We start from the raw sequence: 24,397 nt of genomic DNA, 5'->3' as shown, positions 1-24,397 counted from the left end.
CTTCTGTACCAGCACAGGGAAACCAGTGTTTATAATGAAGAGTTTGTGTTAGGATGCAAATTACACCCCAGCAGAAGAAAGCATCTGTAAATATCAGTTATTGTTCATTCAAAGGCATTTTTTCATATTAGTATGTTTTTCCAACATCTAAACACAAGGTCTGGGTTTACTACATTTTTTATACCTCCTTTCCCTTGCACAAGTATTCAGGAAAAAGCAAAAGTAAGTATCTTTTGCTCATGAATCCAGCTGTATCATCAGTCCTATGCACAGAGGCATCAAAAACTGTAAGATAGATATTCAGAATATAGTATTCCGATTATTAAATGAAATTAATCTTTGCTCAACTGAAAAATTGATATTTAAACCTCTTTGTCTTTGCTAGTACTGTGAAACATTGATAAAACAAATCTTTATAGTATACGTGCTTTATAGAACCAGCAGCTAGAGACAGGCACACTGCTTTATTGATTTACTGTCACACACCTGCCAAGATCTTGTTGGTTCCATCACCAGTACTTCGTGCATTTGCCATATGAATAAGGAAGCTCTGAGCAGCAAATGCCATGGCAGTCCAAAACTTTAGAATTTTATCCTGCCAGACTACTCTAACTTTGCTTCTATTTGTGCAACAAGGCAAAGTCTTTTGTTAGATGTCAGAGATACCACATGTAAGAACAGAACAACTGAGAACTCCTCATGTTCCTCTGAAAAAGATAGGATGTTAATGGGATGGACATTGAATGAGTCCTCCCTGAATGAGGACTTTTCTGGCAAAACCTTTTAAGAAGACAATACCTTTGTCAGACCTAAATCGCTGCATGGAAAGATGAAGGCCAGTCTAAAGGAGGCTAATTGGTAGCCAAAGACAAGAAGTGCAAAACCAGCCTGAACTTACCTCACAGTTACTTAGTCCTCAAAGGAGTCAGGACCCAGCAGTCCACAGGTATTCAGAGGCTGTGGGAGAGTCTGCTTCAGACTCTGCCTCAATCACACACCAGCTCTAAGCTTCAGCCTCTCACGTGACTTATTGCATGTGAAGTGCAAGGCAAATGTCTCAATGAACCTAAAAGGTGTTTTAATAGTAAGAGAATAATGAGTCTGTACCTCCCCATTCTTGTGTCCCTGAAGGAAAAGAGGTGGGGGAAACTGAGAACTGTCTGGGGTTTCCTTCTGTGGCAGAGCCACAGAAAAATCTGCGTGCTCAACACACCAAGAGTCAGGCTTGATTTGAGTGCATACTGCTCTTCATTATCTGCCGTATCTCTGACAGACTCTGAGTAACCCTGTCCCTACTTTTTCTTTTCAAACTAGAGACTGAACTAACTTAGTCTTATAAAGGAAACAGCTATGATTTTTATTTCCCAGAGCTGATATTTCACTTCCTCTCCTTCCAAGTCAGTGGCCCTTGAAAAACTACAGAAGTTGTACTCCTGAGCTGGAACAACACAGACCAAGGTATGTTTGAAAAGCAGACCAGGACTGATGTCTAAGGTAAAATGCACCATACTGCTTGCTTCAGTTTCCTCACTCTTTGAGGCACAAATGAGAGAGTAAAGGAATACATTTGGTGAAACAATAGTGCTCACCCACATGCTCTGCCCTCCCCTCTGACTACTCATGTAGGCAGGAGTCTTTTGATTGTGTGAGGTACAGAGAAACCCTTATTTTATAGAAAATGCTTCCCTCAGAAGCAGCAGTTTATGTGTAAACTAAGGCCTCCTGGCTTGTTTTACTGGAACACATACAGTGACAGAGAAATCTATGCATTTAAATGGTGGGGTATCATCCACATTTTAAGGCAATGCTCTCAGTTTCCCAACATGAATAAGAATATAATGCAAGTCTAAAAGGCTCCGCTCTTCCATAAACTCATTTTAAGGTATTCTTCATCATAACCAAGGTTCTGAAAAGTGAAACAATCCAAAAGGACAGTGTAATCTAACAATAACCCAAGCTTTAAAGTGAAAGCAGTGTGAAACTGGAGGAATTGCAATTCATTGAGCAGGGAAGCATCTGTATGTAGGTAAAACCTAGCAAACCAGTGGTAAGGCAAAACTGAATAGGCTGCTTTTTGTTCTGCACCACCCTCCCCGTGTGAAGTGAAAGTACAGGAAAATGAAGTCTTTCCCTCTCACAAGTAAAGACAGAACAATGCAAATCACAGGGCAGCATTGACTTGTTAAACAGTTTCTGCTGGCTCTATTTTAAAGCTCTAAAGACTTTGAAGTGGAGCTGTAAACTCAATTGATTTCAAACAAAAGGCTAATGTAATCCACTTTCAGCACCAGTACCATGCTGGCAGTGAATACAGCCTTCTCAGTAATAGAAATTACTTACTGGGGTTTAAAGCAATTCATTTCAGTGTTTTCAAGTCACTTAAGAAGTTGGATAGGAATGATCTTGGCTGAATTCAGCCCCAGGGAAACAAAGCCAATCTCTGGACCTGTTTTACTGAGGAGACAGTAAGGCCTTAAAGAACACTGGCACTCATATCTGACACGTTCATGTGCCCTTTTTGTCCCAAACTGCTTCCAGGTATTGCAGTTTTAAATGTGAATCTTTACACTCATCCCTGGAGTGCAGCCATCTCTGTGGTGGGATGGACACCTTCATCTCTGCAAGGTCAGCAGGAGCAGTTTGGGCACTACCAGACCCTGCATCAGCTGAAAGGCCTGGGCAGCTGTCAGATTCAAATATTGCAAAAAGGGGAATTTGAAAAAAAAAAAAAGAAAACAAAACTGGCCAATCTTAAAAAATTATAACACAAGTTGTGAAAATGCACCAATTTAGGACTTTGTGGCAACCAGATCAGAACTCTCTGCCAATTTGAAAAAGTTCTTGGATGGAACTGATGAGAAGAATGTCTGACAGACTGAATAGAATTACCAGTTGTAGAGAGTAGGAAAAACAGGAGCAAATGGAATATAGGTCAAAGATTTTAAACCTTTCCAATAAGTTTCACAGCATTTGGCCCCTTCCTTTGGAAAGTACATGTGACACATCAGGCAAAGTAATGACTCAGACAGAGTGTGAGACTAGGCTGATTTTAAGGTGGCTTTGATAAAATTTACTTATGCACATGGAAGTTGCACTGCCTGTTTCACTGTTTTTTGAGTTTCTAAACAAAAGGCAGGACACATTTAACAAACCCAGTGAGCTGGGATGGAAAAGCCTGCAATAAATATTTTTTAAGGCCAGTGCTCAGCAATGGACACCTAGACAAATTCAAACCCAGAAGTGATTCAGTCTTCTTGGGATAACTGCAGGGATAACTGTTCAAGGCCAGAGGGATAGAAGACCATTTTGTCTTGCAATTGTATTCGGGACTGGATCAGCTCTTTGACAGTCCTGGACTCCTGGCAAAAATCTAGTGTGTTATTAATGTCCAAATGGATTTGGACAAGAAGAATCTGCTTCCAAGAAGCTTTTGAAGAGGAAGGACACAGCCTAAAAGGATTTTTCTATTACAAATTTTTTGTATACAATATTTGTATACAAATACAAATATTTGTATTAATACTGTCATATTATTGACAGTTTTCAATGTCATTCTGCTCCTGGATTCTCCAGAACTGATTTCCACATGACTACAAGAGCTCTTCTTCATGGACAATGTATCTAGACTGATGTCTTGGAAAGCTTGACTACTTTCCTCCTCTACTGTCATGCCACTTGACTTCACTCCAGACTGAAGCACTTTGAGGCCAGCAGTCTTTTCCTATAACTGTTGACACTAAAACTCTTTTTACATAATAGCCAATTTGAAAAATATCAATAACAAATCTGTAATTAGAGTAAATTAAGTCATGTCTGATACAGAGGAAGGAGATTTTTATATGCATCTCAAGCCTCTCAGAATGGTTATTTACCAGCTGGATCTGACTTAAAGTAAAAGCACATACAGTAATATTTCTTTCATGTTGTCTAATGCAGATGAGAACAAAACAGTATTTAAAGGACATGCCAATTCCTCATGAGACCAGACCACATAACAATAGCACTCTCCCTCTCCTAATTAATAATTTTGTGCAAAATGAAAAAATAGAAATTATTCTTTATTTCTGTCAGCAGCAATACAATATGCATATCCCTATCTCAAACTTCTCCTTATGAGGTAGGAAGCACACTTGGTCTCTTCTCCTTCAAAATAGGTAGGCAGCAATCCCAAATCTGGCAAGGAGGCAAACCTTTTTGCTTACCCATGGTGTCAAAGAATTCAGTAAGCATGAGACTACCAGCAGGCAAATTAGTAACCAAATCCAGTTGATAATTATGCCAAAGGTCTATTCTCCCTTGCTTTATATTAATTTCATACTTTCTGTTGTTTACTGCTGCTTATCTATAGGTGATGTTTCTTTAATTGAGCAGGTCTGGGCTGCACAGACACACAGAAGCCAGATGTTGTTAACAGACTGTCCAACAAATTCTTCTCACCTTCATTACCTGCCTCCTCATTTTTCCAGCTGCTTTGATGCACACTGAAACAGTTAAGGTTCAGCTTTAAAGTTGTGTCAGTGCCATTTGAATTAGTGAATTAGCCATCCATTGAATGACTGAGAGGAATTCACACCTCAAGGCTTATTGTCTCAGGCTGCCTGCCAGCTCAGGTGGTTATGGCTGCAGCAGTTTCTAAACTCTTTGGACAGTTTCTTCACCACTACAGAAGTTGGAAAGGTAGCTTGAAAACCTCTGGTCACACAAAATAGAGCACAAGTGTGGAATCTGTCTAGCCCAGGAACCTTAGCTGGTCCTTTTCAAGAAAGCCTGCCTCACTTGTTTAGAAGTCCTATGTTTAAACCACAGTTCTTCAGTTTTCCTCAGGACAGCTTTTTTTGACAGGACATCCTTTGTAGGAAGGCACAAAGATTTCCTCAGCTTCCTGAATATGGGCTGTCTGGAGCTGCCTACATTCACACTGTATGCAAACTATTTTATATGCATGGCCAGAGAAGAAAGTAGTCATCTTTGCACCCCCAGAGAAGTGTGAGAGTTGGAATATCACATAAACCACAAAAATAGGCAGTGGGCCAGATACCAGAAAGAAAAGCAATTCTTATTCCTAAGTACTCAGTGGTTTCCTATTCATTGTAGTGGGAAACATCCAAGTTCCCATTCCCAGTCTCTGGGAGAGCAGCAAAAAAATACTGACTTTCTGAGCACACCACTGTAGAGGTTAAGAAACCAGCATGCTTCTGCAGCTTCAACTGCTTCTGGTTCACACACCACTAATGTGACACTGGCATTGACCTGGAATTCACTAGTGGCAGATGCAGAATTAAACAAGCAAAATCCAGAACAAACAAAATTTAATGTACATTTTGCCCATGAGAAACACAATTGTCTGTCCCTTGTCAAAAGAGCTTTACAGAAGTAGCAGCTTACAGTATCACTTCCTTCAAATTCAAACACAAAAACAGAGCACCACACTGCCATCCCCTTCCATGAACAAAAGCAGGAAATTCCTCCCATCCATAATTTCAAGGAATACTTAAACCAAAAGTGGACAAACAGAGAGGTTAAGGGGCAGAAAAAGAGGTATACATCCCAAGTAGGAAAGCAAAAACTAAATTAGGTAGATAACAGCAGTAAATAGCTGCAATAAATAAAAGTGGAAGAGGCTTCCAAGTCGATTAAAGCAACAGCAAGTAAGCTGAAGTGAGTGTATAAATGCCTGCAACAGAGACAAAACAATTGAAATCAGGACCTCAGAAAAGCAATTACTGTCCTGAAATTCATGGAAGTCACACTGGAAAAGGTAACTCAGAGAAGTTCCTGGATGATGCTCTGGCAGACAGGCCTCCTACATGCCTTGATGTAGCACAGAATACGGAATAAGGAGTAGTTTGATGCTAAGTGGAACGTTACCAAAATACCAGGTCTGTAAATGAATGTCAACAGTTAGAGGTGTTGGAAAGCAAGCCATAAAGAAATGCCAGTGTCTGATTCGCATATCCTATCCCAGTGACCATCAGTAACACTCGCCTCAGGAAAGAACACAAAAAAAATCAGTAAGCTTGCAGCAATTCTTTCCCAAATACACTTCCTGGCTTCTGGCATTCAGCAGTTCATGGACTTAAGAAGCCAGACCACCACGTTTCATAGTTCCTGAGTTTAACCTCTATGAATTTAACCTCTTTCAGAACCCATTTTGACCTTCTTGACATTTTACCACAGCAAGTTCCACAATCAATTGCACATGCCTAGTAGTGGAACAAAAAACAAACAAACAAAAAATTTTGCTGAGTTTTTACTTAGTCCTCCCAATAGTGCAATGAAGCTATCTGTGATTATTCCTTGTTTACCTTCTACACACCATTTCTAGTTCAGCTTCCAACCAAGCTTCTTCCAACCTAAAGAGTCCTAGTTTACTGTCTGGTCATTCTATACCTATATTTTTTCTGTACCTCTCTAAATCCTTCACAGTTCTAGCAAGCCTTCTGAATTATAGTCAATATAAGATTTGAAAATATCAATGTTTGGCTTATTCTGTATTAGAAGGCCTAACTTTGTTATTTGGCCACCCCTGGAACTGACAATTTGAAAGAACTATCCACAGTAATGCCAAAACCACTTACTCTATGTAAGAAGTGAAATTTCTCCATTAACATGTTGCATGGGGATTCTCAAGTCCTCAGTTGTATTTATGACTACAATACTTTTCTGATGGTCAATCTATAATTAACTCAGACACCTTGCTCAGCACCACACCTCCCCAGTGCTCATTCCACTTTAATAAAAAGTTTTTAAAGTAAAAAAGTTGTTTTGGTAATAAAGCATACCATGAATTCCCAGCACCTCTGACATTTGACATAGAACAGAGACAAAAAGCTGCAAAGACCATTCCCTCCATTTCTTAAAAGTCAACCTATAATGAATAGAAACCTGAAGAAATGATATGTGCTAAACTCTCACTCTCAGCACTCTTGCTTTTCCCCCTCTCCAAGAGGATGATATGGAAACATAAATTTGTAGCCTCAATACTCCACACCACCACCCTCTCCCACCTCCCAAGTTAACAGAAAAAGATGAAAACCAGCTGCCTTCTAATTTGTCTCTGTTCTAAGTAAGTGATTCCCACATTTATCAATATTTCCTGTAGCCATTTTTGGCACCAACATTTTCCACATCACTTAGAAGTAGACGGGTGATTAAAGATCGAAGGGGAAAACATAAATATAGCCCCCACACAAAAGAAAAAACATCACAACCCACTGGTGTCAGGTTTCACAGTAGGAAAATTCCTGTAGAAGATTATTCATTGTCTTTAATGGGTTTTATTCCCCTTGCAACATGACTTCAACTCCTTTTGAACAGCCAGTGCAAGCAAAACTAATAGACTTCTTTGGAAGGAGAAGAAAGCTCCTAATTCATTAGTTCTTCAGTGGTAACTGAGGAAAACATTGACAAAGATTGACCAATATTAATCCACTCTTAAAAACCACATAATCATTCAGTATTTCCCTTAAAGGGTACTTAGAAGAGCTTGCTTTATTCTTACCCACCGAGTTTCCTGGTTCTGTGCTTGCAACACTGGGTTCTGAAACAACAAAAGGCTCAGGACACTTCTAAAATAGCAGATCCACAGTTTGAATGTTGCTTGCCTGGATAACAAGTGAGAGAAAATTATTTCCAAAGGCTCTTGAAAGGCAGAACTCTAGCTTTATCCTAGGAATAGAGTATGCACACACGCTCCCTCCATAACACAGGGAAGGTCTCTTCCAGCTCCTTGGCAACCAGCTTTGTTTTGTTGACTAGACTGATAGAAAACATTAGAGAAAGAAAAGCACAGCTTGGCAGTCATGCCCTGGACTTGGAAGACATGATTTGAGCCTCTATCAGTTTGTGCAACAAAGGAAAACTACAGTGACCTCTGTCAAGATACTTCACCTTTCCAGGACAGAGTTCCTCATCTCTTTGCATGTGAAAGGATGGGACCTTTATGATTTTAAGTGGAAACTCCTTAGCCCAGGAACTGTTGATGCTTGTACAGCAACATGAAAAGTTCAATATTCAATCTAGAGGGGTCTTGGATCTATCAGCTACCACCAATACCACTTTCTCCTTCCATGCACCCATCTCCATGTTCTCTTACCCTTCCCTTTTACCTAATTCTAGCATCCACCCAAGTAAAGGGGGAGCTGGATCAAGTGAAAGCTGGTAGCATGATTCACTAACTAATCCCAGCCTACCTTTATGTATAGTTCAGTAATCAGTTGATGTGTTAATATGGAATGTGTTTTCTGTAATACTCAGGATAGCTAAATCATCCTAGCAGACACGAGTGAGTTAATAATTTGGTAATAGGATAGTAACATTTAGATGACTGCACTTGGCCTACTCAAGTTACAACAGCACATCTAAAAGGCAGAAACTGTCCATGTATGAGGAACAAGAGGCAAAATTAGACATTCTTCTGACATTCTTCTACTAGAGTGTCAGATGAACTGCCACCCTCAAAGGAACCCCAAACAAGGCAGATTAAACTCACAAATTCTCATGCATGGTTATACATTGGATAACTGCGTTGTCAGAATCATACTGTAACCTTCTTTTCCTGTTTGTTAGCAAACATTTGATCTTGCAGGTAAGATTTTCTCAGTTTTGTCACATGTGTATTTATAAAAATCTCATTCAGAGTACTTTGGGTTTAAAAAAAATACTTGTTATTCAGTTGTAGCTTAATTCAAAGTATTACGGATATTTAAAGGATTCCATTCTTATGGAAGGATGATCAGCCTTAAAACAAGCATACCAAAATGTGCTTGTCATGCTCAGCTTTCTAGTACAGTTCTCACATATCCGTCTACAGTGAATTACTCTGACAGTGGAGATGTTTGCATATGCATCAGTAAACTATCAAAACAAGGGTGAAGTCAAGGAGCCTTCCTGGCATGGAGTGCAACAGAGGGTGTATTCAAACCCCAGCTATAGAGCTTGTGACAATAAATCTCCTCAGATAGACTATGAAATTCTGTGATGCTAGCTGTGCAGGAAGCTGACCTAAACTATCATGAGTAATTTCTGGCATTACCCATATAGTAACAGACTTTCATAATAGATTACAGGTGTAATCATATGATTCAACATGTATTTTCTTCACAGACAAGTGTTTGCCTGCAGCAATCCAAGCTGACATTAACAAAGCACTAATGCAAGCTCTAGAGAAAGAACATGAATTATGTTACACTTGAATCCATTCAAAAATGAAAGCTCTACAGGGCAGGCAGAAAGTTCAAGTGCAATTCAATTCCTTCTAGAAAAAAGGACTTCCAAGAAAAAGATGTGTTGTGGTGAAGAACACAACATGAAATCAGATTACCACTTTTAAAAATATCTGTGATTTCAGGATCTTTCAAGTCAGAAGCACTTGTCTTTTCTGCTTCAGCTGGGCAGATAGTCTACAGCTACCATGGGGAGTTTCAAGAAGCACTTGTAGGATCACAGAATATAGCAGTAGATTAAGACAGGTAGGACATTATGATTTCCATGAAAGATCAACAGGCCAAGACTGTTTGTCACATCAGAAGAAAAAAACAAAACCAAACCCAGAAAATGATCAAAATTTACCATAGCTTGCTGAGATTCAGGAAAGTTCGGAATAGGAATGAAAGAGTTTTGTAAACTTAAAGTTGAGTGAGCTGTCCAAACTTATGAAATATGAACCAGGACCCCAGACAAGAGGGAGAGTTCTCCAGTTTTTGGGTCTTTATTTTACCCAAGGATGAGGATGAAAGGAGAAAAGCAAGCAAACTAATAACATAATGTAGAGTCCCAGAACTCCTAGGTGGAAAGGATCTACATATCTCTACCAAAATCCTGCTCAAAGCAGGAATGCCATCAACACCCAATCAGGTCAGCTGGGATTTTTTCTAGACATGCTTTGAATACCTCTGCAGAGGAGCCACAGCATTTCCAGGTAATCACTTCCAGTGCTGCTCTACCCTCCTAAATTTCATTGTGAGCCACCCAAGCTGCAACCTGTGGACACAGCCCCTCATTTTTCCATCTGCCACTATTGACAAAAGCTTGGCTGTTCCATTTCTGTAACCCCCCTTCAAGTAATTGTAAGCTGCTATTTGGCTGACAGCTCAGTAGCAAGACTATATATGAAATCTTTTAAAATCTCCCATGAGTAGGAGGCACTTAACACTGGGACCTTTTTGAAAAGGAAAGAGTGAGGCTGAAGAGTCCAGTTTCCCACAATATGCAGAACATTTTATTAAAAACAATAGCACAGTATAAAAAAGCATCTTTCATTAAAACCAGAGTTTAGTTAAAAGTGACATATTTCTTCCACACTATTTAGAATGAAATAACTTCTGCCCTTTTGTCTGTGATTCTCAGTTCTCCATTCCTCCCCAGAAGTGAAATAATAAATTTCAGTGCAAGCTTTTTCACCCTTAAGTAGGGGTGGAAAAGGGATAGAATTTAATGACTAATATCTGCTTTGTTGGCACTCAGAAATGCTATAATTAAGAGGGGGGAAAAAACCCGACGAAATATGTAAAAAACTGACTTAATTAAAAAATGTAAACTGCTTCTGCAAAAACATCCATTTTAAAATTAATTCTCTTTCAAGTTTATTGTCACCACAGTCTAAGATAAATACTCCCATTTATGCTATTAGAGGACATTGCAATGTCCTAGCTTGTTTCTTTAGCCAAAACAAACAGAGTCTAACTAGAAGAGTATGTTTTCAAGTTAGAATGCTCATGCCAAGACACTGCACTTCCACAGATAATTTGCTTTTCTTCCCTCTGCTTCTGAGCACCTTTGGGATATGTCTTCATAAAGAAGCTATTGAATAGCAATATGCATTCAAGTTGCTTTAAAGGTAGAATTCTGGGCCAACTAAGCCATTTTGGGAAAAATTTGATCCATTTAACTAACTGAAGCCAAAAATCATCCCCAGGTATTTCTCCCTAATTGTAAAGGTCAATGAATGCAATGAGTACATACTGCCTTGCATTCAGACTACTTGTGCTCTTAGATGAAAAGAGGCTAATGATCAGATCCAGACTGGGGACAACTCTTACAGCTCCATATTGCCTCTAACACTGAGAAGAGCAGTTATGGAAATGATCAGCTGAGGTGCCCAAAATATGAAGCTGCTCACATCTGAATGAGAGTTGCCTAACCTTGGCTATTACCATAATAATCAATATTTCTATAACTGCCCCAATCTTTTATGCACTGAAGTCAAGCTGCTAAGGAAGCATCATGTTTTTCTACCCTCTTTCTACATAATTTTATCATCTTACTATGTTGCTTATTCAGCCTGCACTAAGAAGTTCAAGTCCAAGAACTGCTGCAGCTTTATTTAAATAAATAATTTGGTTATAAATAAAAGTATCATCATTTAGACTGAGACCTGACTGGTATGCTTTTAATTTTAAAATACCTTCTAAACAGCAATAACTTAAGGTCTTTGTGCTTAGAGTACTCTTAGCTAAGAAAAATCTGCAGAATGGCAATTTTGAAAAGAAAAATGGAAGGAAGAACCACAGCACCACAATATTTGCAACATGAAACAGCTTTTATCTAACCAGAGCTTGACCTTTCTTTTCAAAGGGAAAAGCATCAGTTATGAAAAGAAGGTGGTGGTTGGTGAATTTCAGTGGATATAGGATGATTAAATCAATGGACAACAAGAAATACTCAATGTGCTGCACTCACACTGACCCCACTTTTAAGTAAATGGTTCAGTTGCACCTTTTTGATCAAAGAAGAATACACACAGACATGAAGAAACATACATATTTGAACCACACACTGCTACAGAGTTGTGATTGCTTCAGGTGAGTATGCAGTGGGGGTGCCTATTTCTTTCACTAAAAACCACTTCAATGCTGGTTTTAACAAACTAAAATGAGCAGAGGAGTCAAGGAAAATGTAGGATGTAGGATACGGAGGGAGGCAGTATCCTGTCAAGGCAACTATTTGTCTGAGCCCTTACTCTCTCCTCACCACCTTTTTCCCAAATCCAACTAATAGGGAAAAAACATCAAACCACCAACAGCCAGTATCCCCACTGGAAGATTGGTGTCTTCCACAGCGTTCAGCTGCAATGTTATTCATCTGCCTCTAAGCCTCTGTTTGAAGAATGTCACTATGGAAACAGATCTCTGATGCCCTGCACCTTATCAGGCTTTCTCTATTTAAATTCTTTTCCTGCTTTTTCAACAAAGGCATTCACTGAACCTCAACTAATCCAAGATTCTGTTAAGGCTGAGGTTTTTGTTTGGGGGTTGTTTTTTTTTTTTTCGTTTTCTTTTTTTCCCCTTCACTACCCTGTCTATTCCAAAAGGTTCTCTCCCTCACTAATGCCATTGGACAAGTTTTGTTTGAATCACACATCTTCAGTTCCTAGCTCAAAAAGTATCATGGTTGTATTTATTGTCAAATATTTTAATTTTTCATTCTTCCCCCCAAGTGACAGTTTTCATTGAAAATTCCATTCATTCATTCCATTCATTCAACAGCAGCTTTTTCATTTTGGTTTTAGCTGGTAGGAATCTGCCTGCATCTACATCAGATGTGCCTGTAAGATCCCTCTAGAGAATTCCTAGACTAGAGGTATAAAGGGATACATTTTGGTAATAGCAACAGTTTATCAGTTCCAGATGCATTTGGAATCCCAAATCCTGTGTTTACAAATTCCAAATATTAGAATACTTTGAGGGAACAGAGAACAGAAAGAGACTGTTAAGAAGTTAAAGTAACTTCAAGGTTACTTTATGCAAATATGAGGGCTAATCTAGGTTTGCCCTCACTGCATCCCATAGTAGTGGTTTCTCAAACTAAGCAAATACTACAACCTCCACAGCACTAAGAGAAGTGCATGCTATAAGCCTCCACCTAAGTGGATACAAGCCAAACACTACATAACCATTAAGGTTTTGTTATACTGACCATAACTCTAATTTAAAGCAAGGCTACAAAACACATCTTTAAAGGAAGTTTCTGGGACTTTCCAGTGTGAGGGCAGGCAAAGCCTTACCAGCATGCATGGAAGTTCTGTAAAGAGTTAGATGTGAGTTACAAAACAATTTTGCTTAATTCACTTACAACCTTTGAAATTCTGGGCTGGCTGAGGAAGCAGAAGGTAAGGCAACACAGTAGCCTAAGGCATGCTGTGGCTCTCAGAGTTGCCAAGGTGGATTGGTATAAATAAAAAGGCAATTGTAATTAATAAGCTTCACAATGAAGATCTAATCAAAACCTCCTTATGCCTTCCTTTGGGAGAGAGAAACTATATGTATATAGAATCTTTAACAAAAAAGAAAAACACAAGAAAGATGCAACTCAGGCATGTCCTATTTACATTTAACTGCAACTATTTCTAGGCTTTCATTAAGCAATCTGATGGAGGCAGGAGCAGCACTATTCACAAGCAATAATCACTGGGGTTCAACTACTATTGCAAATTGAAATAAGATGAACTCTTAGGAAAGTCATTGCAAAGCAGTTTATTTCATGCCATTACTATTGCAAAATTGTATTTTTTTAGTCCTATCATAATATACCACCTAACAGCTTTTATGAGGTATAAAACATGACACATTGTAGTACTGGATTTAAGTGTTATTTTCCCTGATACTTAGACAGATTATTTTGATTTACTGAGTAACTAGTTTGGGATACAGCCAAAGAGAGGACCTGCATACCTAAACAAATCTTATAAATTCAAGTCCTTCAATATAAAAAGGTAATCAAATTCCCAGTATTTCTATGTATCTAACTGTGAAACATCAGCTTTGCTTCCTACTTCCACACAAATCAGGAACTTGCTGTTCTATTTCAGCCCATACTCAGGAGAACCAAGGCAAAACTGATAAGCTTCTGGATCCCAAATGTAGCATTGCCTCCTTGGGGAGGCAATGACAAACACATGACAAGAGCAACATAACTGATGAAAAACATGTTTTTCAGATCACTTCTCAGGTACTTTATGCTAAAATCCACTAGCATTTAACATGACACAGATACTTCTGAAAATTCTAACTACAAAAAGCAAAAAAAAAAAAAAAGGTAAAAAGCAAATAATACACATTCCAGGTTCATCCCTATTTTTAGTCTTTATTTACGTTTTTTTTTTTTACAGGACCTCGGCACTAAATAAAGTGTTACTTTGTGTTACTCCTCACATTCTTCATAAGTCATCTTTGGCAGCTAATACTATGCACCATCATCAGTTGCCATGGAAGGAATAAACACACGGATGATTTTCAGGGATCTAAAAGTCAGGATATAAAATAGAGAACTAGGAAGTACCATGCTAATTTAATTTTTTGTGCAACAGCTCCCCTTTAGTGAGGTAAGATCAGGGCATTTCAGGGACCTTATGCACAAGAGCATTACTGCCTCCAACCTTCTCATGCACGGATGACAAAGGAGCACAGAGATTTCTCAGCTGTGCCTTTGGAGATGAACAGCTCTATGCCCAAAGCTGCAGTTTTGCAGTCTGATGGGGTTAACTTCCATGGATGTGCCCTGTTGGTTAACTTTTATTTCTCACTGTAGATACCCTTCTGCTCCCACTTCTGATAGCACACCATAGTATGCTGTACTACAAAAAAGTATCATACAAACAAAAAAACCAGTAAAATCCTTAAATTAAACAATTCTGAGTAACAAGGGGCTCAAATAACCAGAGACTCTGAAGTCATAGGTGTAATATCAACAATGACCCTATTTAAGATAGAAATTGTAAGCATGTTTTCAAGATGGCAGAGGAACAGCTTCCCACTAAGCAAAAGAAGAAAGCCTATTTCCATTTAAAGATCAGAGTATGAAAGTAGTATTTGCTATTGTAAATATGGCTGGACAGGCTCCACTAGACCACTTGGTCTCATTCCTGGTTAAGTAGTAGAGCTGGATAATTCTATGTACCATGCTAACCTTTCATTATGGCATGCAGTTCCCTCTGAAATTACAGAAAACTGCTTTCATTTCAGAGGGCAGATCCAGACAATTTGCCTGTAGCCTCATACCACTGAGTACACTTCCTTTTTCCCTCCCTGCCCACAACTTTAAGAATTAAGCTGGGAATATAAATCTCTATTTCAGATTTCCTTGGTTTGGGCAGACTAAGCCAAGACACTCCCTGTCCCTCCCAAGTATCTATAGCAATGAAATAATTTGGAGTGCCTTCTCATATGGAAGACACTAGCCAATAACATCAATATGTATTTTCACTTCATATCAATTTGATTTTAAAATCCAAACTAGAGCAAGACTCTGGTTACTTCTCTATTCTTTAAGCTGCTGTGGGTCCTCAGAAGATAACCAAAGTAGTGAAATAAAATTGGAACACTGGTATTCCTCAAAAGCTCTCTCATGAAAAGTTTTAGTGGTGCTTCTACTAGAGACTGTTCACCAGAAAGTTGCTCTTGATTACTGCACAGGAACATTTGGCCAGATAGAGGAGACAAATCACACATTAGGGATTTAGAACTATGGCTGAATGAGTTGGCTTTCTCCTGTTATGTCTTGTGTGCATCATTTCAAATTCCTGTGGCATTTTTACTGGTCTGTCTCTAGATAGAAGTAGGTAGGACTCAGTAGTGAAGATAATGGTCAGGTTGCAAACTGAACTAAAGTGAAAACACAGACCTTTACCAGAACTATGAGTTCCTCTGCTATACTTAAATAACAGTGTCTGTAGCAAGCTTGAACCCACCATTAAACCTTTGTCTAAATGGAAGCTTCTGCTTCTCTTAATCATCATATTAATTTTATTCTAGACCATGAAAAACAGAATTACAACCTTGTTGCAAAAAGTAGTAGATCCAGCTGCCAGTCTTCTTGGAATGAGGATGCATATTGCAAGAACCACATTTTCTGTAGGAAATCTCAAAGAACATTACTAGCAAGTTGTCTCTAACATTTCAGATTTATAGCATGGCCTAGCTCAGAAACACTGCAATTTCAGAGCTTCCTTGCAGCAAAACTGTTATTAAAGGGTTGAAACTCTGGCCAATGCTTTTACTTCTATAGCAGTTTATTATCTCTCTCTCTCTCTCTCTCTCTCTCTCTCTCTCTTTTAATGTTAGAAGTCCAACAATACAATGCTCTCCCTAGGTTCTATGTTAAAATGTGCAATAACAGTTCAGAGCATCCCCATTCCAATAAAGCACTTTCTGTTCAAGCCACTGGGGGCACGTGAAGTGCCGAGGTCAGCAGTACACAGCATTTGGCTCCACCTTGATCCCTTCTGACACTGAGAGACTAACAGATAAGAAAGGAAGAATATCATGTCCATGGGCAGAATCATGCATTTACATGGGTGTGATGTGTAACATTAATGCAATGAAGGTGAAAGAAAAAAATCAAGGGAATTTTCCACCCGATTCCTTATAAGTTATGATGTGCAAAACAGTACAGTTTGCACAGAGAACAGCTCATCTAGACACAGTTGAACTGGTTTTAAAAGTAACTGTAAAACAGCACAGCTTGTAAATTGTGTAACATAAGGTAATTTTCAGTTTATTAGGATAGGGACTTCCTACTGAATACAGTTCCTTCCCCTTCAGAGAAATTAAATATTTTTCTAGGTGTGAAAGAACTCTGATCCAAAGGAGAAGCTGATTCTACTGCCTACCAAGTCTGCACTTTATATATTGATATATGGAAGAAATCCCCTTCTGAGGAAAAGATCAGAGGTTAATCTTTACTTTAACAATAAAAATAAGAAGCCACTTCACAAACCATTTCAGTTTCACGGGTTAAATGGAACCAGCTGTACATGTGGCCATTGTGAAAAAAAAACAAAAAAACAAACCCCACCATTTCTTGATGAGCAGCACAGAAAGAAGTGATTTCTTGGCAGCACAGACAAGAGAGGATACTATATGGTTGTCACAAAGGGACAGGAGAGGAAGGTTAGAAGAAACAGCTCAGTCATTTATTCTGACCCACTGGATACTGTCAGCAATTCAGTTTAACCCTTTCATACCTGCACGGAGGCTGCCAGTTCCTATGTGAAGCACAAAATACAGGAAGAGAATTCCTAAACAGTGCTGTCTCAAGAATTTCTAACAGCTGCTGCCTGCTGCATTGACTGAACTTGGGTCTCTGACTTAGGTCCTGCGAAATCCAGTATTTGCCACAAGAAACACATCTGGGATTATCCCATAGGTTCCACATGCACAGGATTGAAATGACAGCTCCCTGCTGACAGAAGGAGGAGCAGGTATTACAGAACTTCTAAGTCTCTGCAAGCAATACAGATATCATAACCTTTTACTGTATTACTCTGTAGACTCCAATAAATCTACAGAATTCAGCTTACCACAAGGCTACTGTTTCTCAGAGTGACTGATCCAACGATTAGTATTTATTTGCTGAGACAAGCTCCATTAAAAAAAAAAAAATCCACATTGTTCCCCCTCATCACCATGAAGATGACATCTTGTTGCCAATCTGCCAGGCAGGAAGCCATCTGGGAACAATATCAATACCACAATCTATAGGCATCCCTCCAATACATTAATCAGTTCATTGGAGTTCAATAACTGACAGCATCTTTAAGAACAGGAAAGGATAAAGCTGTGGTAATAAGGCACAGTCAAGATCAGTCCCCAGGGCCTAGTTAGTTCATCCTCTCCTTTGTTTTGTTTTTCCTGTTTTTTTTTTTTTTAAAACACACAACATTAGCATTTTTTCCTTCAGTGTTTGGGTTTAAATTTACCATTCCAGAGAACCTCAAAGTGCAACCAGGGCCTCGCAGTGTGACGCACACACACGTAATGGAAAATGTCTCCTGTCTCACTCAAGCTAATGCAAGTCCTCTCCTACAAGCCAGGAAGAGTCACAAACTTCTGCCTTGACAGTACAGTTATCCATATAAACCCTTAAAAGGGCATTGAAAAAGTCTGGAGATAATTACATGGGGCATAAAAATGTTTTGGAAATTGGGAGAAATAAATTAAAAAATATAAATATATGTTTATTTTACCCAGAAAGCTACAACGTTTAGTTTAAATTGGTTACAAGGTTTCTTTTAACACAGCAGAAGTACTTCCAGAGGGAGACCAACAGTTCTAGATGTTATAGTTACTTCAGAGAAAGACACACCAAAATCCAGAGGCTGGAATCTGAACCTGCAGAAATCTACCTTTGAGAGTACCTGTCTTTTAAAGCATGAGAAAAGGTGACTAATCAAAAGAAAAAAATATTGATTTGATTTTGTTCTCCTTTCTCAAATGAAATGCAGTTGGTTTTCTAGGAGATACATTTCAACACAAGCTAGCAAGTGTAACACCAACAAAAAGACACATACCTCTGAAAAGTAGGGAGTAAAAGCAAAAGGACAGCACAACCCCTAGATTAATAGACAACCAAATCACAACTATTCAGTTTATGAGTTCAGTTCAGCTCTCATCAAAAACCCAACATACAGATACATATATTAATCACTGCACAGTATGCAGCCGTTCATTATCTTGGACAAAACCCACGGGAGGCTGTGACAAGATCTTCCTCAGCACAGCAGCTGGCATAACACAAAGTTAATTGTTGTACTACATAATTCCATAATACAAAAGGAGCAGTCAGCCCTTGTTCTGAACTTAAGTTAACCAGAACTGTTCACAATAACAGCATCAAGGCCTAGCACACAACATAAGCACATGAACTCAGGGTTTGTTTTCACATTTTCACAAGTTGAGATTCAATATTAGTTAAGCAGCTTCAAGCAGTTCAAAGATTTTAATTTTGCTGGTAAGACTGGGTTTGGTTGGTTGGTTTGGGATGTGGGGTTTTTGTTTGCTAGGATTTTTGTTTTTGCTTTTATTTTTTGCTTGTTTGGTTGGTTGGTTTTTAAGTTTCCAGAAGTCTGTCTCATGTAACCCTGGAAAATTTGCAGAATAGTTTTCCTATAAAGCATGCTCAGGTTCTCTAATTTGAAAATTATTCACCACTTTTGCATCTTGCCATCTGTAAGGGACAAGGTTCAGATAGTCCATGTTGTAAGTTAATGGTGATTTTTAATCTTGTTTAAATATTTCAGGCTACAAATTTCCAAAAGGTAGGTAGTAATGACTTAAAAAAAATTCTTGGGCTGCAGATGAGGTAGAATAGTGGTGGATAAAAAGAATTAACCTCTGAAAACTGTTGTTATATTGAATCTCCCATTGTGGAATAAATTAATATTTTAGCTTTCCACTAAATTATTTACATAATTGAGTTAACTAATCCAGATGAGTCAACAGAACTAATACTAATGCAAGCAGAGTGCAAAAATCTTACATTATAGACTCATGGAGAAATGGGCTAAAAAATTCACCCAAAATTAATCTCAAAGGACCTTCATAAATTCTGCATATTATTCACTTTAAGGGTAAGATCTTAAATATTTGATAATACTTAAACAGTCCCATGGGTAATCTTTATACACACACTGTATCTATAGGCAATTTTCCCAAATGTATTTTTTTTCCAGTGCATTAAGCTAAATCTAGACTAAGCCTACATTATAGGTAATGCAAGTGCATTTGATCACAAGTTTCATTCAGTGACCTCCTAAACTGGTTTCAGTTAGAATAAGACAATTTTTCATTCAGACTTGGAATCAGAAGATTCCTCTTGCTTACCTTTTTCAGGGCTTAGGGGAGTCTTTTCAAGATCCTTTCCCTCTGATACTTCTTTGTAAAGTGGTTTTAAACCTAGTGATGAAAATAGTAAGAAATATGTAATTGATCATACCATTTGAAAAAAAGAAATCAAATAGAAATCCTACAAATAATTCACAGTAATGAATGTATTTTATAGTTAGATGATGGAAATGAACATGTTGTTGAAATCAATGTCTAAATATCAGACGAGTGAAGTCTGCCTGTAGTAGCTACATAACCTGAGTAGTCCAAAGATAAAGTAGAAAATTATATCTAGATAAGAAGCAAAATCCTTCTGAAGCTTGGCACTGAAAAGAGCTCCACAGCTAAATAGCTCCCCAGAGGCTGATGATCACAAAAGATTCTGACAGCCATTGAAGTTTCACTTGATAATATACCTCAGAATGGATTAGTCAGATACAAGACTGTCAGAAGTCTTCTGTATTGTCAAGTCCAGTTCCTCTTTAGGACACAAAATCTTCACTTAAGATAATTTCCCTTGCATGCATTACAATGAAGTGAAGAGGTACAGCTTTTTACCACAAATGTTAGGTCAGCTTTGATGAAGAAATTGCTCTGGACAATCTCACTTTCATTTTTTTTACAGTAACTTTTTAGGTACACAACTCTACTTCATTATTTAGCTCCTCATGATGGGGAACTCCTGCAATTGATCAGAAAAGTCATCACGGAGACATCATGTACATTTCTAACAGCTTTCTGGTCCAAGCAGACAAGTGGTAGGCTTGAATCCAAGACCTTCAACAACTAAAGCACAGACAGAGCTGGATTTGAGATAAGACTGGTCCAGCACTCACATCTTAAGTAAAGGCTCAAACAGACCAGCTCTGCAAATGTAGATGTTTCTGTATGCAGCATGCAAGATGACTCCTATAACGGCAGATTAGATGTGGCACAGGAAAAAAACACCCAAACTCTTCACTCTTGTGCTCCTAGTAAAACAAACAAACAAACCCCACAGAATTCCTGTGACTGATTCAGTACAAAGTGAGCACAGCAGGTTTAATGGTAAATATTAGCTTTGACCAGCTAAACAGTATTAATCAACAAAAACTTGTTTGCATATCTTGTTTCAATGCTGGATTGCATCTGCAAAACAGCCCTTCTTAGTGCATCTGTAGAGAATAAACTACTGTACTGCACATGCATGCACATGCTTTATGGACAAACAACAATCTTTGGTAACTGCACAAAAATTAACCCAAATACACTTCAGTTCCTATAAACATGTTCATAGAGAGCTCTCATATAACCTAAATTTTATATACAACTCTCAATTTTAATACATAGCTTCCACAGAATATTACAATACTAATAGTTGCTAGCTATCAACAACATATGAGGACATGCTGAAATGCCCAGTATTTGCCCACATGGAAATGAAGAGGACAATATAGTATGATGTTATTCTAGATCCATATACAGTTGCCCAGTGGAAAAAGAGACTTCAAAGCATAGAGTACAATCCAAAACAGAAGGCTATAAAGGCTACCTGTTAGCTAACACAGAATTGCAGTGATACTCAGGGTGACCAAACCAAGCCAGGGCACCAATATTCAGTTTTAAGAAAGGAAACCATAATTATGTGGCAAGATAAAAAGAAGACGCTAAAAAGGAGCAGTAAAATAGGCAGGCAGCCTCAGGCAGAGATAGAGGAGTGTTGAAGGGCATAGGTCAGCTCTTAGAAAATGTATTGTCTAAGTAAAGACAGGGAAGCTCATAAAACATGGCAAGACAAATATAAGCAGGAAATTAAGCAAGCTAAAAGACAAACCAAGCAGTGTTGCTAAACAAAGATCGCTGTGTTAGTAAACAGTTCTTTAAATACATCAACAACAGGAAGGTAGCTAGGACAGTGTTGAAACTGCAGGGTGACAAAGGTGTAAAGGGGGGCAGATGGAAATGATAAAGCTGTAGCAGAATAAAATCAGTGATTTATTTACATTTTGGCAGTCTTTACTGCCAAAATCTTTGGGGAGATTTCTACACCCACAGCACTCTTGGTTGCAAAATTGGCAGAGGAGTCAGATCAATATGAAGTAAATTCAGGAAATACTAGACCAAATGTTAACAAATCATGGGGACAGAACAACGTTCCCAGAAGTTCTGAAGAAACACAGACATGAATTTGAAGAACCACCAGCCAAGGTGTGTGAGCCAGCATCACCAAGAGCCCCTGTACTGGGCAGCTCAGAGATCCTGACTGCCTAACTCCCAGTTACAGAAAGGGGAACCAGGGAAACAAATTCTTCCAAGTCTGGCTTCATTCACAGCAGAGTGAGCACATCAGAAAGAATAAGAAAGTAAAGGACAGAGCTTGACTTAAGATGGAGAGGATTCAGCAGTGCAGTCCCTAGGATCAGTGTTGAGACTGGTGTTACTCAGCTTTTTAATCAGAGATAAAACTAACTGATTGAGATAACAGTTTGCAGGTAAGTTTTCATGTAGATATAATTCAAGAAGTTAATCTAGGCAATAGCAGCTCTCCCTGTGCCTGCAAAGAAGCTGGAGACATCACTGACAGTTCTCTTAAGTCAGGCTCAATGTTCAGCAGCAGTCAAGTAAGCCAGCAAAATACAGGGTATCATCAGAAAGAGAGGAAAGGCACCTCTGTCACTTCACTCACCCTGAGAGCTCCAACAACCTGAGCACTGCCATCTGCTCTTCACTGGCTAAGACAGACATATAATGTAAAAAGGATTCAGAAAAGGGCAACTAAATGGAAATGAAGCAGATGCTTTACTTGGAGAGACTAAAAAAAGCTGATACTCCTCAGCTTGGAGAGGAGGTGGCTGAGGGAAGCTATGACCAGGTATAACATACAACATGAGTTGCTGAATGCAGAAATATTATTTGCCAGATCCTACAAAACTAGAGCAAAGTAGTACTCATTGAAACTAGCAAGAAAGAGATTTAAATAGGAAATATATTTTTACCCTTCTGGAACTTGCTGTCACACAAGGCTGCGAAGGCAAAGGACGTCCGCAAGTTCAAAAAGGGATTAAATGAACTCCTGGACAACAGGTCCAGAAATAGACTCTTAAAGGACTAAACGGGTTCATATCCTCTAATATTCTTAGCACAAGTGCTACGGAAACTGGAGAGGTACAGAGAGAAGCAGATCTCAAAAAACAGCTGTTGAAGAATCTTCTGTTAACTTGCTGGACATAATGCTTGGCTAACTGGAATGTTGAGGCAGTTTTACTGTTACCCATTTTTTTTGGTGGACTTGGCATTCCCACACATCACACAATTTCCTGAGGATAAGCAATGATCAAGATTCACCAGGGCTTCAGAAAAGGTCTTCCTGTCCCTGTGACAACCAGACTAGAATTAATTGCATGATTTAATACAGAAATATTGTTTTAGAGATCTGCTTTCTGCCAGCAGGATGACCACTGTGTCTTAATATCTAATGATAATTATCCATAAAGAATGCAATAAAATACACCTGTGGCTGGTATTTTTCCTCCTGTGCAGCTTCTAGACTGATTTTGTTATTTTATCTGCACTCTAACCCCAGCAAATCAAAAGGAACATATTCATTACTTCTTATGGCAGGGGTAGAAGTCAGGAAGGGATGGATACAAAGAGCAAAGAATAGGAAATAAAACATTTTAGACCAGATACAGGTGCCAGAGCTTCACTTTTAACACCCTTCCCCCTGAAAGCAGCTTTTACATCTGTACACACAGTACACACATCCATAAATAATGTTACCAACATGGATAAACCAAGATTTTATTTTAATTTATAGTTCGATGCAAAGTTTCATTTGGGAAGCATTTTTTAAATGAGCTCTGTCTTTGAAGACTGTAAGTTATTTATATATCAAAAAAAAAAAAAAAATGTAATCAGCAAAGCTGTATTTCCTGTCTTGTAAATGAAATATAAGCTTAGACAGAAAAAGATACTTCACAAGAAGTGCAATTACAACGAGTTTGTCTTCAAGACAATAAATCTTTTGTTTTGACATTCAATTTAGTTCATCATCTTGTAACTGTCAGTTTTAAATTAAAACCAAAAAATTCGTTTCTTGGAGAAAAATTTTTATGCTACAGAGATCAAAAATTTAAAAGGTTTGACAAAGCTGAGTCTTCTGTCTGCTTTTGACATAGTCTGTCTCGAAGCCTTATGCTTGTAATAAAACTGGCTGGAACAGAACTAGCACTGGAAAGATATATAGTGAATTCCCCTCACCACAGAATAAATAACAAGCATGAATAGACATGAGGCACCGTGTAGTTTTCTCCTGCTTAATTTGGTGAGAAGTAGGGTATATTGCTGCACTTCTCTACACCACTATCAACCACCATACACTGCTGGTGTGATATACAGGTATCCGTCACATGTGCAGGGTTCTGCACAGTGCCCATGCACTGATGCACAATAACTGCAAGTTCAAAGCAGGCTACCTTCCTTTTCAAACAAAGTACATTACAAAGAAAAACACAAAATAAAATGTCAAATACTAAAATGTTTTTACATGTTTTTTTTTTTTACTTTCACCATCTCAGACAAAGCACAAAAGGTAAATGAGTAAAGAGATTGCAGCTAGAGGATACCACACTAAGTCAAAGGTCAGGATCACACATATGGAGAAAGGAGTAAGGTCCACAATATTTTACCTGGAAAGCAATTTGAACATCTTTGACTTTGTTGCTGCCATGCAAATCATTATTTTTTGTAACCCATTTTTCTGGATGTCACCCTGGTCCAGCCTCCACCTCTGCTCAGACTAACCAGAGCACCAGTTC

General features: G+C 38.5%; 1 protein-coding gene across 1 annotated transcript in view; it reads right to left on the bottom strand.

Moving 5' to 3' along the window:
• Nucleotides 1-24,397, bottom strand: part of MYLK (myosin light chain kinase) — a 193,796-nt gene that overhangs the window by 161,069 nt on the left and 8,330 nt on the right. The window contains exon 2 of the mRNA XM_030453933.1: nt 19,599-19,670. The gene's annotated coding sequence lies outside the window, so the exon portion shown is untranslated. The remainder of the gene's footprint in view (nt 1-19,598; nt 19,671-24,397) is intronic.

Source organism: Calypte anna, chromosome 7, assembly GCF_003957555.1.
Source record: "Calypte anna isolate BGI_N300 chromosome 7, bCalAnn1_v1.p, whole genome shotgun sequence".
Classification (NCBI taxonomy): domain Eukaryota; kingdom Metazoa; phylum Chordata; class Aves; order Apodiformes; family Trochilidae; genus Calypte; species Calypte anna.
The sequence above is the reverse complement of the archived record's forward strand: the minus strand, read 5'-3'. Positions and strand labels throughout refer to the sequence as shown.